Source organism: Danio rerio, chromosome 8 (assembly GCF_052040795.2).
Source record: "Danio rerio strain M-AB ecotype USA chromosome 8, GRCz13ab, whole genome shotgun sequence".
NCBI lineage: Eukaryota > Metazoa > Chordata > Actinopteri > Cypriniformes > Danionidae > Danio > Danio rerio.
Window position 1 is genome coordinate 43,337,271 of NC_141028.1, and position 17,708 is coordinate 43,354,978.

Here is a 17,708-nt window from a genome sequence, read left to right on the forward strand (position 1 = left end):
TGTATGTTCGCACAGCCGTGCGAGGTGTTGATGTTTAAGTGTGACTTAATAAATACTGCAAAATGGATCCCTCCGTGTCAGTCTCCACGTTACAGAAGACTTCGCCCAACACGGATCCCGCAGCCATCCAGGTTTTGTCTCACGAAGTCACAACACAAGCTCAGGTATTGTCAACACACCAACAGCAACTAACACATCTAACTCAGTTAACAGACGAACTGGTGAAATCCCTACAAAACCTGCAAGCTGCTGCCACTGCGCAACCCACCGCCAACTACTCTCCAAGTCCACTTGTTGTTGCACAACCCCCGATGACTTCCGGAGTTCGATTGGCTTTTCCTGACAAGTTCTCAGGTAACCCAGCAAAATGTAAAGGCTTCCTACTGCAATGTAAACTGTTTATCCCCCAACAGCCCCATCTGTTTAAGGACGAGAATGGGAAAATTGCTTTTGTGTGCTCCCTGCTCACTGGGAAGGCGCTAGACTGGGCTACTGCAGTTTGGCCAGACAGTACCCCGATATTTCCCTCGTTTAATGACTTTCTCAAACGTTTCTGCACTGTGTTCGATCATCCGGAGGGTGGTCGTAACGCTGGCGAGGAGCTATTGTGCATCCAACAGGGAGATTGCTCCGCAGCTGAGTTCGCCCTGCAGTTCCGCACTTTGGCAGCGCAAACTGGCTGGGCTGATGATCCGCTTACCACGCTCTACAGAAAGGCTCTAAGACCAGAATTGCAGCAAGAGATGGCATGTCGTGACGAGGGAAAAACACTGGATCAACTAATCAAACTTTCCATAAGGTTAGACACTCTCCTCCGCACTCGCAATCCGCTATGCTCAATTGCTTCCAGTCCTGTATCCCCTGAAACCTCCGCTGAACCCATGCAATTGGGTAGATATCACAAAATGGAGCAATCAATGCTTTACCCAATGTCTGCATCCTGTTTCCCCTGTCCAGATCAACACAATTAACAAGACCGAAGACTCTGAACTCCGTCATGTTCCTGATGCTTATCATGATTTAATTGAGGCATTTAATAAACAGAAGGCTACCAAGCTCCCTCCACATCGTGAAAATGACTGTGCCATCGAGCTGCTACCCGGCACCACGCCCCCTCGTGGTCGCATTTTCCCTCTCTCACAACCTGAAACTGAAGCTATGAAGAGTTACATTTCTGAGGAGCTGGAGAAGGGCTTTATTCGACCATCTACTTTAACCGCTTCAGCAGGGTTTTTCTTCGTCAAAAAGAAGGATGGCAGCTTACGCCCATGCATTGATTACCGAGGCTTAAATGAGATCACAGTTAAATACCGCTACCCATTGCCATTGGTTCCAGCCGCCCTTGAGCAACTTCGATCCGCAAAGTATTTCACTAAGTTGGACCTCCGTAGTGCATATAACCTCATCCGCATACGACAGGGAGACGAGTGGAAAACCGGGTTCCCTACAATCGACGGCCACTACGAATACCTCGTTATGCCCTTCGGCCTAGCAAACAGTCCTTCCGTGTTCCAGGCATTCGTAAATGAGGTATTTAGAGACATGCTCAACAAGTGGGTCATAGTGTATATTGACGACATCCTGGTCTACTCCAATTCGCTGTCTGAGCATATTCAGCACGTCCGGGCAGTGCTCAAACTCCTCATTCAAAACCAGCTGTATGCAAAGAGCTCCAAGTGCGAATTCCACCAGACCTGCATCTCATTCCTTGGTTACATCATCAGTCCAGAAGGCGTGGCCATGGACCAGCAAAAGGTCGACTCCGTGACACAATGGCCACAACCCGAGACCATCAGACAACTACAACGATTTCTGGGCTTTGCTAACTTCTACAGGCGCTTCATAAGAAACTTCAGTTCAGTCGCCGCTCCACTGACCGCCATGGTAAAAGCCAACAATGCTCGCCTTAAATGGAACCCAGACGCTGTCCGAGCATTTACTCAGCTAAAAACTCGCTTCTCCAGTGCACCCATTCTGCGTCATCCTGATCCCGAGCAACCCTTTGTAGTCGAAATTGACGCGTCCAACACTGGAATTGGAGCCATCCTGTCCCAAAGATCCCTCGTTACTAAGAAGCTCCATCCCTGTGCCTTCTATTCTCGCAAGCTCAACTCCGCTGAACGGAACTACGATGTGGGAAACCGAGAACTCCTCGCCATGAAAGCTGCGCTAGAAGAATGGAGACACTGGCTTGAGGGCGCAAAACATCCTTTCATCGTCATCACCGATCACAAAAACCTAGAATATATCCGTTCCTGTAAACGTCTGAACCCTAGACAGGCAAGATGGGCGCTGTTTTTCACCCGATTTGACTTCCAAGTCACCTATATCCCTGGCTCAAAAAACATCAAAGCAGATGCTCTGTCCCGCCTCTCAGACGATGAGACCTCTGAATACCATGATGAACCCATAATCAAAGATCCTCTAATCGTCGCTCCTATCCAGTGGGATATTGAACAGGAGATCCTTCAAGCCGCCGAAACCAATCCATCTCCACAGCCCTGTCCAGAGAATAAAATCTTCGTTCCCCCATCACTTCGAGAAAGGCTCATCTCCGAGGTACATGACCACCCCAGTTCCGGTCACCCAGGCAGCACAGCCACCGTACAACTGATTCAATCCCGCTATTGGTGGTCATCCATACACCAAGATGTCATTAACTTCATCAATAAATGCTCACCCTGTCAGATGTCCAAACACTCCCGTCACCGTCCAGCTGGATTACTCCAACCCCTGGAGGTGCCACATCGTCCCTGGTCACACATCGCAATAGACTTCATTACCGATTTACCCATATCTCAGGGCAAAACCACCATCCTCACAGTAGTGGATCGATTCTCAAAATCCTGCCGCCTTATCCCCATCTCTAAACTGCCTACAGCCATGGAGACGGCCGAATTACTCTGCGAGTGTGTGTTCCGGTACTACGGTCTCCCCGAAGACATCGTGTCGGATAGAGGTCCCCAGTTTACATCCCGACTCTGGTCAGCATTCTTTAAAAATCTCCAAATTAATGTGAGCCTAACATCCGGCTATCATCCCCAATCCAACGGGCAGACAGAGCGCTTGAACCAGGAAATCGGCAGATTTCTCCGCACGTACTGCCATTCGAACCAGAATGAATGGGCCAAATTTCTGATGTGGGCAGAATATGCTCAGAACTCCCTCAGAAAAGCATCTACTGGATTAACCCCATTTCAATGCGTGCTGGGCTTCCAACCTCCTCTCTTTCCCTGGTCCGCGAGACCTCTGAACTCCCTGCGGTGGATACCTGGTTTAAAACCTGCGAAGAGGTCTGGAACGCAGCTCACACTCACCTCTCTCACGCCGTACGGCGTTTCAAGGAACAAGCCGATCGACACCGACGTCCTGGTCCCATGTATTCCCCAGGACAATGGGTATGGCTTTCCACCCGCGACTTACGCCTCAAGCTGCCCTGCAAAAAGCTCAGTCCCAGGTACGTGGGTCCTTTCCAGATTGAAAGACAAATATCTCCTGTTTCGTTCAGACTGACACTCCCTAATCATTTTCGTATTTCCCCCACTTTCCATGTCTCTCTGCTCAAGCCTGCTGCTGGTCCAGCCGAGGCGGATAGGGAGGTGGCAGCCGGTGAACAGGGTCCCCCGCCCCTCATGATCGATGGTGAGGAGGCCTACCAGATCCACGAGATCCTGAGATCCAGACGCCGGGGTGGACAACTCCAATATCTCGTTGATTGGGAGGGGTACGGCCCGGAGGAGAGATCTTGGATTAACCGCAAGGACATCCTCGACACCACACTACTGGAAGAGTTCCACTCACAACATCCGGAGATGCCGGCCCCTCGCCCCCGTGGAAGACCCCGGCGTCGAGAATTGCCTCACTTCAGGAGCCAGTCGTTGGGGGGGGGCTCTGTCACCGACTCGGTCCCAGTCATTCCCCTCGCTGACCAGCAGAGGTCACCATCTCCGGACTTCTAACCATTACGTCATCCATTTCACTCTGATCCCAGCACACCTGTTCTCCATCTCACTAATGACCCACGTACCAGATATAAGCAGCTCACACACACACTTCATTGCGAAGTCTTGTTTAGCCCCGGCCAGCATTTCTGAGCGTTCTATCCTGCCTGATCTCCCGTTTACCACTTCAGCCCGTTTCTCGACTCTGCTCTGTCTTCTGCCTGCCCTTGACCAAAGCCTGCTTACACGGACTCTGATTCTCGCTGCCTGCCCCTGACTAAAGCCTGTGACACGGACTCTGAATCACGCTGCCTGCCCTTGACACAAGCCTGGTAATCACTCTGCCTCTGTTATCTGCTAATCATCGTTGAGTTGTATGTTGTATGTTCGCACAGCCGTGCGAGGTGTTGATGTTTAAGTGTGACTTAATAAATACTGCAAAATGGATCCCTCCGTGTCAGTCTCCATGTTACAAACAATATATGAATATATGTACAGGTTGCTATTAATAATCAGTAGTATGCAGATAAATAAGCATGATTACAAGTGTATATTTATAGTGGGTGTTCATAATTACAAATGTCCATATGCAGTGGTTATGTACAGTTCAATAAGTAAACAGTTCAATCTGGTGCTGTGAATGTGCAAATTTTTTAATGTGCAAATGTTAAACAGTGCAGTTATTGCGAGGAGTTTAAGTTAGAGGAGAGTGGGGGGTGTATTGGGGGGCAAAAGAGTCAGTGGGGGGCAGAGTTCAGGAGGGAGACAGCTCTGGGGAAAAAGCTGTTCCTCAGTCTGCTGGTTTTTGTCCGGGGGAGCCTGAAGCGCCTGCCGGAGGGCAGGACAGAAAACAGTCTGCGAGCGGGGTGAAAGGTGTCCTTCAGAATACTGCGTGCTCGGCGCAAACAGTGTTTCTTCTGGATGTCCTCTATGGCTGGCAGTGTGGTCCCTGCGATGCGTTGGGCAGTTTTCACCACCCGCTGCAGTGCCTTACGCTCAGCAACAGAGCAGCTTCCATACCAGACTGTGACACAGTTTGTCAGGATGCTCTCTATTGTGCAGCGGTAGATGTTCACCAAGACGGCTGATGAAAGCTGGTTCTTCTTTAGTTGCCTTAAGAAGAATAGGCGCTGGTGAGCCTTCTTGATCAGGCTGGAGGTGTTGGTGGTCCAGGAAAGGTCCTTTGAGATGTGGGTCCCCAGGAACTTAAAGGATGAGACAGGCTCAACGGCCATCCCATTTATGTGGATGGGATCATGTGAGCCTGTTCGTCCCTTTCTGAAGTCCACAATGAGCTCCTTGGTCTTGTTGGTGTTAAGGAGCAGATTATTGTCGGTGCAACAAGTGGCCAGATGCTGTATCTCCTCCCTGTAGGCTGTCTCATCATTGTTGCTGATTAGACCAATCACTGTGGTGTCATCTGCAATTTTGATAATGGTGTTGGATCTATTAACAGGCCTACAGTCAACGGTAAAAAGGGAGTAGAGGAAGGGGCTCAGCACACAGCCCTGTGGTACACCAGTGTTGAGTGTGGCGGTGGTGGAGCAGATGTGGCCTGATCTGACATTCTGAGGTCTGTTAGTCAGAAAGTCCATAATCCAGTTGCAGAGTGATGTGTCGATATCCAGGTCTCTGAGTTTGATCAGTAACTTGGAGGGTATGACAGTGTTGAATGCTGAGCTGAAGTCCACAAACAGCATTCGTGCATAAGTGTTTTTATTGTCCAGGTGTGTGAGTACAGAGTGCAGTGCTATAGAGACTGCATCATCTATGCTCCTGTTGCCACGGTAGGCAAACTGATGTGGGTCCAGTGTGGATGGCAGAGTCTTTTAGATGTGCCAGGACCAATCGCTCGAAACACTTTATGATGATGGGTGTGAGTGCTACAGGGCAGTAGTCATTCAGGCATGTTGGGCTGGAGTGTTTGGGCACTGGCACAATAGAGGTGGTTTTAAAGCATGTTGGCACAGCTGCTAGGTTGAGCGACAGGTTGAAAATGTCTGTGAATACCCCAGCGAGCTGTAGGCCTGTGCATCCCCTGATCTGAAAGCAGTGTTGCGTGCCTTCAGCAGGAGGCGTACCTCCTTGTTCATCCATGGCTTCTGATTCGGGTATGTGGTGATTTGTTTCTGGGTTGTAATACTGTCTATGGTGGTGTTGATATATTCCAGAACAGAGGAAGTGTAACTGTCAATGTCTGTGTAAGAGCCATGTGTGGCCTGGGAAGCAAACATACCCCAGTCTGTGTGTTGAAACCTGTCCTGGAGTGTGGAGTCTGCCCCCGCTGGCCACACTTTGATGGTCCTCACTGATGGCTTCACACGGTCGATGAGGGGTGAGTATTTGGGGGTAAGGAACAAAGAAAGGTGATCTGACTGACCCAGGTGGGGGAGGGGGGGTCACAGCATAGGCTTCAGCTATGTTTGTGTAAACATGGTCCAATGTTTTGTTTCCCCTTGTGTGGCAGAGAATGTTTTGATGGAATTTAGGGAGCACTGTCTTTAAGTTTGAGTGATTAAAATCCCCCGCAACAATAAAAGCAGCCTCCGGGTGAGCAGTCTGTTGTTTGCTGATGGCTGCATGAAGTTCGTTCATAGCCAGCTTTGCATCAGCGTCGGTTGGAATATAAGCAGCAGATATTATGGTGGATGTGAACTCCCGTGGTAGATAAAAAGGTCTACATTTAACCATTAGGAATTCCAGGTTAGCAGAGCAATGTCTCCCAACGACGACAGAGTTTGTGCACCAAGCTTTGTTAATATAAATGCATAATCCTCCACCTCTGGTCTTACCGGAGTCATCCGCCGTTCTGTCCGCTCGGAATGTGTGGTGCTCCGTTAGCGATACAGCGTTGTCTGGTATCCCGCTGTTTAGCCATGTTTCTGTGAAAATCATGACGTTACAGTTCCATAATCTTTTGCTGTGGTTGATGCGCAGTCGAATCTCATCCATTTTGTTTAGCAGTGACCGTACATTGGCGAGAAAGATGCTGGGTAAAGAGAGCCGGTGTTGTAGGGATAGTTTACAGTTCAACCCAAAGAATGACCAGTCTGGTAGATGAAGAAGAGCCGGAGTCAGAGATTTAAAAAAAAATAATAAATTAAGTTTACTGAAGATAGTTTGCAGTTTCATTCGCAGAAGCCAGCTTCAACACTCTCAATGAGTTCCTAGGCCGCTCTGCTTACAATCACCAATCAATAACAATTATACTCTCACATAACGTCATTAACTGCGTCATACATAAAGGTGTTCTAACCTGATTGGTTAAAACACAGATAGACTAGGAACATTTCCATGTGAGGTTCGTGCGTACAATTTTGAACAATATCTAAACATAAACGTCAGACACCCTTTAGACTGATTAGAGCTGACTCCAGGCCTGTGAAACGGATCAACAATCAAATAGAACACACACACTTTAAGTATAATCTGTTTCTTATCCAAGGCTGAGTGTACCGTCAGCCGTCTTTATCAAAACTGGTTAAAACTGGTATAATCTACATTCAGGCAGTTATATTCTTACTACACAGTCTATCTTGAATAAAAAGTAGAATCACTTTAAAAGATTTAACCGTAAAACTATAGCAAAATCACTTTAGACATTTTAGACAGTATTAGCTCCTAGAAATAACAATAGAAACAGTTGCTTCCAGTCCTCAGTTCCACTCAAGATCTCCATGACCTCTGACCTAGTTTGCTGGCTCCTGAAAACAGGTATAAAGAGACTGGCAAATGCACTGAACATTCTTATATTAAGCAATGTGTTAACTTATTCATTAATTAAAATCAATTCACAGTTAAATACTAAGAAACAGGATGATGAAAAGGATAAACGTTGGTCCATGATGAGATGGACTGGAAAGCAGAAAATCCGAATCCTTCAGTGTGGTGTTAGCTTTAGCTCTTAGCCCGCCGCGCTTCCCCCGTCTTTGTTTACGTTCTCTGCGCGGTCTGCAAGCACTTCCGCCCGGCCAGGCAGGGGTGTTCCGCCCCAACCCGGGGTGTTCTGGCGATCTCATGGATGAGTCGAAGATTGCTAATAAAACTGTCCGGAATGCACAAACCAATATCCAAAAGCTCCTGTCCGGTGTACGATGTAAAGGCACCACTGTTCTGCACGAACAGACCCGAAATGAGCAGGAATAGTACTGCAAAAATGCAGAAACTGGAGAGACCCTGAGCCTCGTGTTGTACACGCGCCGCCATCTTGGATCGTACTATCTATATATATATATATATATATATATATATATATATATATATATATATATATATATATATATATATATATATATATACATACATACATACATACATACATACATACATACATATATATATATATATATATATATATATATATATATATATATATATATATATATATATATATATATATATAGTAGGTGTGAATTCAAAGTGGCTATTAACGCCGCAGCATTGAAATAGGTGACGCTCTGTTTTTAGTGTATGACCGCAGTTTGTGAATGAGCCGCCAGGGGGCGCAAAGGGACAGGATGCGAACGGACAGAAATAGCCCATACAGCAGCTACTGTGCTTGTAAATGATATTAAACATTAAGTCAAAGCATTATAATTCCTTTATTAATCATTTAAAATTTGTTAACATGCTTTATTGTAAACTTTTTAAGTGCAAAGAGGATTCGTTTTGGAAAATAGAATTGAAGAAGTAAAAGACAACTAAAATGAAAGCACAAACATTTAGTACAAATAAGTAGTCTTAAATAAATAAATAAATAAATAAAGCAGCCTAAATATAGAGACGTTCAGTGTTTGCTATTTTGATAGGACTAAGACAAGACATTTTCATTTATGTTTTATTTCTGCTTTTATTTCCATTTTCGTTGTTGATTATATTTTACTATCTCATTTATGTCTCAACAATTGTACATAATAATAAACGAATAATGAAAATAAATGAATAATGAAAATAGGCCTAAATAAATTATATATTTAAAGACATTGCCGTACAGTACGTGAAACACTGAGAAACGGTCAGCAGCATGGTCTAAAGAGCTTAAGTTGAATGCTGCTTCATCAAAAGAAAAAATAAATTGACCTACCTTAAGCAGATCACTAAAAGTATAATAAAAATATTTTTGCCGCAGGACATAAATTAAGTCTCGCAGGGTTTATTTTTAATAATTTAGTTTCAGTTCAGTTCAGTTTTTTTTTTTTTTCAAAACGTCAATGTTCTCCTTTAAAGTAGCTATAACTGTTGTTTTGTTTTTTTGTTTTTTAACTTAATGGCTCAGTATGTTTTGTATTTTAACTTCATATTCAGTCACCTTGTATAACTGCGGAAAAAGAAGAAAAAGCTGTCAAAGGTTAGAGCTAATTCATCAAAATAAGCTATATTAAAATACAGCATTTATGTTAATACAGGCAGAGTGTGAACAAACTCAAGGCTAAGATATGGGCTTGCCTTTTAATGCATTTAAAAATATTTGCGGCCTTTTTATAGGCTACAGGCTACTATGGTGTATAATGTTTTTTTCTTTTCTTTTTTTTGTATGGTAAAGGACAATGTACATTATGTTATTGATGTAAACTTAGGCTAAAACTTACCATTGATAAAAGTGACCTACCTTAAGCAGATCACTTAAAGTGTAATAAAAATAATGTATATATAATATATTCTTAATAAGCTTCACAGCCACAAATATAAAAAACACAACTTGTATTAAAGCTGGGCGAGGATTAGAAAGAATACGATGCTTGTTATATAATTTAAATTTTGATTCCAATTTCTGCAAGCACATTTTTTCACTCGCTACTCTGCCAGAAACTTCGCCGCCGGAGAGCACCTCAATAATGTAAACATTTGTTTAAAGACGGAGCGCAAGATGTGCTGAGTGGCAACATGTGAAGAACGATGGCAAAGCTAAGTGTGATTATTGTAATAAACTAAGTAATAAAGCAGAGTGTCCCGACCAACAGGACTAAGCATATGCGGTTGGCTCATTCTTCACGAATATAGAATTAAAATAATGGCGCGTTAGGTTCACTAAGCAGCGTATTCTCTCCGCCTCATCGTTTATAACCAGCGGGACACGCTGCTGAAGCAGGAGAGACACTCCGTCATTCATAATCTTAGCTGATGTATCGGAGTTGAAAGAATATATCAAAGAGGAATTTTCTTTTAACAGTCCCGATATGTTTAATCTTTTTATTTTTTTTTACGTGTCATTTCTCTTCAGCAAATTATATATATTTTTAAAGCTGCTTGATTCTTTTAAAATCGACAGCAGAGCCCGTCAATTGGTGTTTTTCCATAAGATACTCCTTTATGCATGTTTAAATTTTTTTTAAAGTCTTTAATGTGCTTTTTAATAGTTTTAATTTATTTCAAGCAGCACCCAAATGCGAATTTATCCTCAAAACTTGGCATGAGAGCGATGCAAGTCATGTGTCGCATAATTGCCTTTTTTCCCTGCGCGTGCGCGATCAATTTCTGATCTTTTTGCAACTAATATGAAAGCATAAACGATAGGAAAACTAGTGTAATTACGGCAAGCCATCTTTCCCTGACTCGGGGCAAATTCCGCCTTTCCTTTCACTCCGTCCCGAAGCCCCAGCTGGCCCTCCTGCCATCCACTGCGTAAAACATATGCTGGATAAGTTGACGGTTCATTCCGCTGTGGTGATCACAGACTAATAAAGGGACTAAACCGAAAAGAAAATGAATGAACGAATGAATGAATAAATTAATAATAATAAAATAAAAATAAGGTAATAATCTTTAAACACAAATGCTGCGTAAGCGGCCTTTTTTATTTTTAGAGATGGTACATTTGAATTGCCTCTTTCCACTTCCCCCACCTGGAAATTGAAAGTTGCAAAGAGAACTATAGCTCATTTACACCTTGATGCCTTAGCCTCAATAGCAAAGATCATAGCCCATTTACACATCAACACAGTGCAAGTTTAGCGGAAGAATGTCAAATCAGAATCACGCAGATGAAGCACACCAGCTACAACCATCATGAAACTATTAAAATTGTATTGTCATGAATTTGCTTATTTCAGCAGCTTTTTTTTCGCACAACAGAAATGTGGCGTTGGGAAGCAGTCAATGAATAAAAACAGGGTCAATAGTGAAATCGGCTTTTCATTGTATTCCTATTACCTATATCAGTGCATTGAAGGCCTTTTAAGGTGTCATATCGATAGAATAGCCTAAGTTATATTGAAATAATTTAAAGAACAAAGTTATAAAAACTCACATTACATAAATAAACAATTAAAAATATGTTTAGGTTGCCTTTATTTAATTGCCCTCATGATGATGGTGTGCTTTATCATTATGTGAGTTTTACTTATAACTAACGTGATTCAAATGATGGATCTGCGACAGAGAAACTAGGGGTTTTGGGAAACATGCATCACTATCCTTTTTTTCCCCAAACTGTGCATAGTTCAGCCGCCAGTTACTGTACGTCTTTTTTTGGGAAAGCACCCCATGTCCGCTAGTGCCGCGTGCCTCTTTCTCTGGGCAAAAAGGAGTTGATTTTTAAAATAATAAATATATAGATTAATTAAATATTCAGCAAAAGAGACATTTAGTTCATATTTCACTTTGCATTTCATCTGATAGCTTAATTAAACACATATTGTCAAAACCCACACATAGGCCTATTGTATGAAAATGAAAAGGGCATTTTTTGTTATTATTAGACTACTATTTGTTATTTGTTGCCTAGGCTATTTTCACATTTTCACATTTGAGGTGCTTTATTGGCATGACAAGTAACTGTACATTCGTTTTGCCAAAGCAGTGCAGCGTCGCGTCTCACAAACAAGACAGTGCAAAAAGGGCAGTAGCGCAAACAAATATGAAAATAACATATAATAAGAAAATAATTAATAAAATAAAAATAGAATAAAAAAATACAAATATAATAATAAAAATAAAAATAGATTTTTGATAACATTAAACAGGATAAAGGTAATAATAGTAGCCTATTATCAAAATTAAGTCCACATAAAGAGTTCCAGTATTTGTGTGTTGGAGACAGGAGCGGGTATTGTTAGTTGAACACACAGCACCACACACACTCCCCCAGTAAGATGGGTTCTGTTCGACAGGGACTCAAAAGCCGCTTTTCCACTATCGTGCTGAATCGTTCTTTAAACAGAACTGTTCCATTCCGTGCCAGACAGCACGGATACGGTTTCATTTTCCACTGTCGTGCTGCGACAAAGCTCTTTAAAACATTACACAAAACGCATCAGTAGTTGCCTTGGTAACGCAATGTAAACGGCTCCCTTTGTTCAATTAAAGTTAAATAAGAACCGAAACTATTTTTTTTTTCATAAAAGCAAAAGCAACCATGTGACTAAACAGTTATGCCGCTCTATCAAATAGGGGTGCTAAATGTGCACCCTTATTTATTTATATGTTGCACAGCTCTGGCTAAATTTTATTTGGAGGGAAAATTACCTAAATGTAACGTGATGATTGAAAATAATTGTAGGGGAAATAAATAATATTTAAAATCTCTGAACATAACAGAAAAATAAATAATGATAAGACAACAATAATAGTGCATTTGCATTATAGTGGCAGAAATATAATTTTCATAAAAATGTCATTTTTAACAATTAATTAAATTACACTGCGTTTTTATATCAAAAGTTGATAATGATATAAAATATACTATATTTTGATGGTAAAATGAAACCAATAGAGCAATGGCTGTTATTTGGTTTTCTATTCAAACAATAAATAATGCAGCAAGTGAAAAAAAAACGAATATGAAACGACACATATATTGCAGGATTTAAAGCATATAAAGCACTATTATATTTAGCAAAATGCTGCTCTGTTATCTTTTTATTTTGATCTTTTTATTTTTATTATTATAATTATTTTTGTGTTCATAATTAACTAACAAGCTGTAAGCGAATTATTGCTTGACGTTTTAGAAAATATTTGCGTAGCTATATTAAAGATCACCACAAAAAAACAAAAACACAGAAACATGTTACATGCCTCATAAATGTCATATAACTTATGTATAACTGAATCATATAATTGCCTATCGCTGAAATGATGAAAATTGCTCATTTTATTTTTATAAAACATTTGTCAAAACGTATTGATATATTTTGAGTAAAAGCAATACTGACATTTAAGAATCCATATTTATTTAATTCATTCATTCTTTTGACTTGTTTATTAGTGCATATGCTATAATATAAATCATACAACAGTACCTTGGACAGTTACAGTGCCGCTCCGTAAAGCTTTCAAGCAAAGTCTTTTGGACGGCCGACATTACAACACGAACACGCCGTCCTTCAGGTGGTCTCGCTGGTATTAACAAGCTGTCCTGGCTTTGAATTAAAAAGTGCAATTATTTCCTCGTTGTTAAAAGAGGCTGCTAGTTCGTGTTCCATGGATATAGTGATGTTGTTGTGGAATTTAGACATCGACGATGCAAAGCCTGACTTTATTCGCTTTATTCGATGCGCAGCAGGAAAAAAAAGTCAGCAGCGCAAGTCGCTGGCATGTCTCTCCCGGATCAGAGCGATTTTTGTGCTGTGAAATACAGCGCTGCGTGCAATAAACTCACATTCAGGCAGGCGAAGTAGGTCTGTATTCAAGTCAATAAAATAATAACTTTAATTAATAAAATATCCTCGTAAGAATATGATGAGTTATTCACTTCTCTGCCAGAGACTGCTCTATGGTTTTAAAACCCTTTTCAAACTGTATCGTTTAGACCTGGATCATTATTTTATATTAAATGTACTGTAGTTTATTGAGGATGTCTGATGACTAGCGCGCTTCTGCTGAGCCAGCTGTGGTAGCTTAGCAACCGAGTCGCGACGTCAACACACAGAATCTGTCAGCACAGTTCAGCACGGTTGTCTAACTGTGCCGAGAATTCCGGGCCTAGAACGGTTTGTAATCGTGCCGCGCCGTTCCAGGCTCAGTGGAGAAACAACCGTAACCGTACTAAAGTGTTCTTAGAACGGTTTGGCACGATAGTGGAAAAGCAGCTAAAGTTGTTTTGTATGTGTTGGATTATCGGGTAGAATTTCTTCCGGATCTCGGAGTATTTAGTGCACTCAATAGGGATATCCACCGGCAGCCATGTTTTTTTTGTGCCGGCCCGTCTCTACGGCTAGCTGATGTCCGCTGCCCGCTTCTAACATGTTAGAAAATACTGCAAATCAAGCTGTCGGTATCTCCCTGCGGTTGAAATTGTTCGTTATTCGAAAAAAAACGAAGAATAAATATCAGCGCACAGTAGTTGCTTTCTAGATTTATTTTAGGCCTATATTCAGCTGTTTTAATCTTGCAATTCTGATAACTTTTAGAGATAATGTCTGTTTTTATCAACGTTTCTGTCATTTATTTCTCATTTGCTACTTATTTTATTGATTTGTTGATGTTAATATACTACATAGTCTTGTATATGCATATCTAAAATCCTTTGGCATTCAAATTTGCTTTGAACTTGAAAGAGAGAAAGAATCTGATTTGACCTGTCAGAGCACATTGCATATGCTTTTTTTGAAATAACATTTATTTAACAAATATTTTAGCACATCGAAAGTAATTAAATTACCTGTCTTTTGATTAAAACCTTTATGCAAAAAGATCAGAAAAAAAGGCAATATATGCGACACATGACATGCATCGCTCTCATGCCGTTTTGAGGATAAATTTGCTTTTAGGTGCTGCTTTGAATAAAATAAAACTATTAAAAAGCACATTAAAGACTACTCATAAAATTAAAACATTCATAAAGGAGTATCTTATGAAAAAAACACCAATTGACGGGCTCTGCTTTCGGTTTTGAAAGAATCAAGCAGCTTTAAAAATATAATTTGCTGAAGAGAAATGACAGGGAAAAAAAGATTAAACATATCGGGACTGTTTAAAGAACATTCCTCTTTGATATATTCTTTCGACTCCGACACATCAGCTAAGATTATCGATTAACGACAGAGTGTCTCTCCTGCTTCAGCAGCGTGTCCCGCTGGTTATAAACGAGTAGGCGGAGAGAATGCGCTGTTTAGTTTTGGCTCGATATATTTAAAATAAAAACTAACAACGAGCTGCTTAACGCTCAAAAAGTTAAACTAAAATGCACAACCCTTGTTGGTTGCACCTGCAGGATGCACAATGAACCTAACGCGCCATAATTTTAATTCTATATTCGTGAAGAGTGAGCCAACCGCATATGCTTAGTCCTGTTGGTCGGGACTCTGCTTTATAACTTATTAGTTTATTACAATAATCACACTTAGCATTGCCATCTTTCTTCACCACATAGCCACTCAACACATCTTGCGGTCCATCTTTAATGTTTAGATTATTGAAGGTGCTATTGACGTTTTGAGAAAAAAAAAATTAATAGTACTGAAACAAAATTATTAAAAATAAACTTGCGGGACTTCATTTATGTCCTGCGGCAACATTATTTTTATTACACTTTAAGTGATCTGCTTGAGGTAGGTCACGTTTATCAATGGTAAGTTTTAGCCTAAGTTTACATCAATAACATAATGTGCATTGACCTTTACCATACAAAAAAAAAAAAAAAACATTATTATACACCATAGTTGCCTGTAGCCTATAAAAAGGTCGCAAATATTTTTAAATGCATTAAAAGGCAAATGCATATCTTAGCCTTGAGTTTGTTCACACTCTGCCTGTATTAACATAAATGCTGTATTTTAATATAGCTTATTTTGATTAATTAGCTTTAACTGACAGCCTTTTCTTCTTTTTCCGCGGTTATGCGGCATTATATTTCACACGCATATGCAAGGTGACTGAATATGAAATTAAAATACAAAACATACTGAGCCATTAAGTAAAAAAACAAAACAAAACAACAGTTATACTTTAAAGCAGAACATTGACGTTTTGAAACAAAAAAAACGGAACTGAAACTAAATTATTAAAAATAAACCTGCCAGACTTAATTTATGTCCTATTTTCATTATTCATTTATTTTCATTATTCGTTTATTATTATGTACTATATTTGAAACATAAAATGAGATAGTAAAATATAATCAACAACGAAAATGTAAATAAAAACGTAAATTAAAAACATAAATGAAAATGTCTTGTCTTAGTCCAATCAAAATAGCAAACACTACATCTCTCTATATTTAGACTAAAAGACTGCTTTATTTATTTATTTTTATTTTTTATTTAAGACTACTTATTTGTACTGAATGTTTGTGCTTTCATTTTAGTTGTCTTTCATTTCTTCAATTCTATTTTCCAAAAAGAATCCTCTTTGCACTTAAAAAGTTTACAATAAACCAGGTAAACAAATTTTAAATGTAAGTTGAGGTGATCGCAAGTTCACAAATGTGAGGTGATGTGCTCTACCGGCAGGATAATCTATATTATTTTGCTGTTTTTCATATGCGCACGTTTAAGATTTGAGATAATAACATTGCCATGATAGTCAAAGAAATCAAAACATTATTTTCACCCCAACGTAATTTAATCGGGCACTGAAGGCTAATAACTTAATTCTTATATTTGCTTTTTGACTTCTCACCATGTATCTTTTCTACAGCATAGTATAGTGTAAGAGCATGTCTATTACCAGAAAAACTAAATTAAAATTATATTTTAAATGAACACATCACATACAGTAAGCTACGCCTACAGAACAGTCTGTTTAGCATTGTGAAAAGGCAAAGCTGAATATCTGTGGTTAAAGTGCCACCCAGCAGTCAAATGCTGCTAGCGCATCAAGTACTGCCATCGGCGCGGTATGAATGGCGGCACAAGGAACACATTGAAGTAGTAACATCTGTATTGTAGCGTACAGTCCAAAGATAAAATTACTTATTGATTTCAATATTTGATATTCACTATTTGATTTGAGTATTTCGCATGGGTTTTACGACTCCTGGCTCCAAGAAGTCTGGATTTTCGTGACAGCTTAAGTTGCTCAGGGGGACTGGAGAGATAAGCAGAGAAGGGTCTGTCGCTTCAAAGACATTCCTGCCCAAATACACACACACACACACACACACACACACCCACGAGGCTGTTTCGACAGAAAGAAAATGAACTCATCAAATCCTGAACCAGCACAAAACAAAGGTGTTATGTTTTGTAAACTTTGTATCTCATTTCTGACTTTTCTTACCTGTGTAACCTCTCTTATAACCTGTATGCATGTTCCCTTTAGGCCTTTGTAAAGCATAAATATTGGAAGGATATGAAAAATTATGTTAATGTACTTTTAAACCCCCCATGTTTGGTACCGATGGGTTTCTACTGACATTTTACAACACATGATGCATAGAGCAAGACCATGACTCGCATTGCTTTATTCTTTAAAGCCCTGTATTAAATGCCTGTCCGCATGCTTTAGGCGGACACTCAAATTTGCATACGAGCAGCCTCGAGACAAAGGAAGGGTTCCCGCTCGAACTTTGTACTGAAACCATTGGTCAGAATGCTGAACGGGTTTGTCATGTGACCCGCAGGTGTAACCAGACCTTTTTGCCAAACATCTGGGCAGAAAGAGAAGGTTCTAACAAAGACCCATCAAACGTGGTCCCTTTACGGGCCACGTGGCTTTTCTACGCAGCATGGACCTTTTCCCGCCACGCTTTCTTTATTTTCCGGCAAAGTAAACTCAGTTTAAAGTTTGCAATCGCGTTCCTCAGAACTGCATTACAAACTCAACGCATCAAGAAGGACATCAAAGGAGTTTCATCAGGACGGAAGCATAAAGAGAGAGACCTCCAGA

The 17,708-nt window shown here is 40.7% G+C and overlaps 1 protein-coding gene and 1 long non-coding RNA gene across 7 annotated transcripts in view; one reads left to right on the forward strand and one right to left on the reverse strand.

Moving 5' to 3' along the window:
• The window catches only part of LOC147842795 (uncharacterized), a 294,644-nt gene extending 285,359 nt beyond the window's left edge, over nucleotides 1-9,285 (forward strand). Inside the window, exon 4 of the long non-coding RNA XR_015498310.1 lies at nucleotides 8,732-9,285. This is a non-coding gene — a long non-coding RNA (uncharacterized LOC147842795). The remainder of the gene's footprint in view (nucleotides 1-8,731) is intronic.
• Nucleotides 1-17,708, reverse strand: part of pcsk5b (proprotein convertase subtilisin/kexin type 5b) — a 238,500-nt gene that overhangs the window by 119,867 nt on the left and 100,925 nt on the right.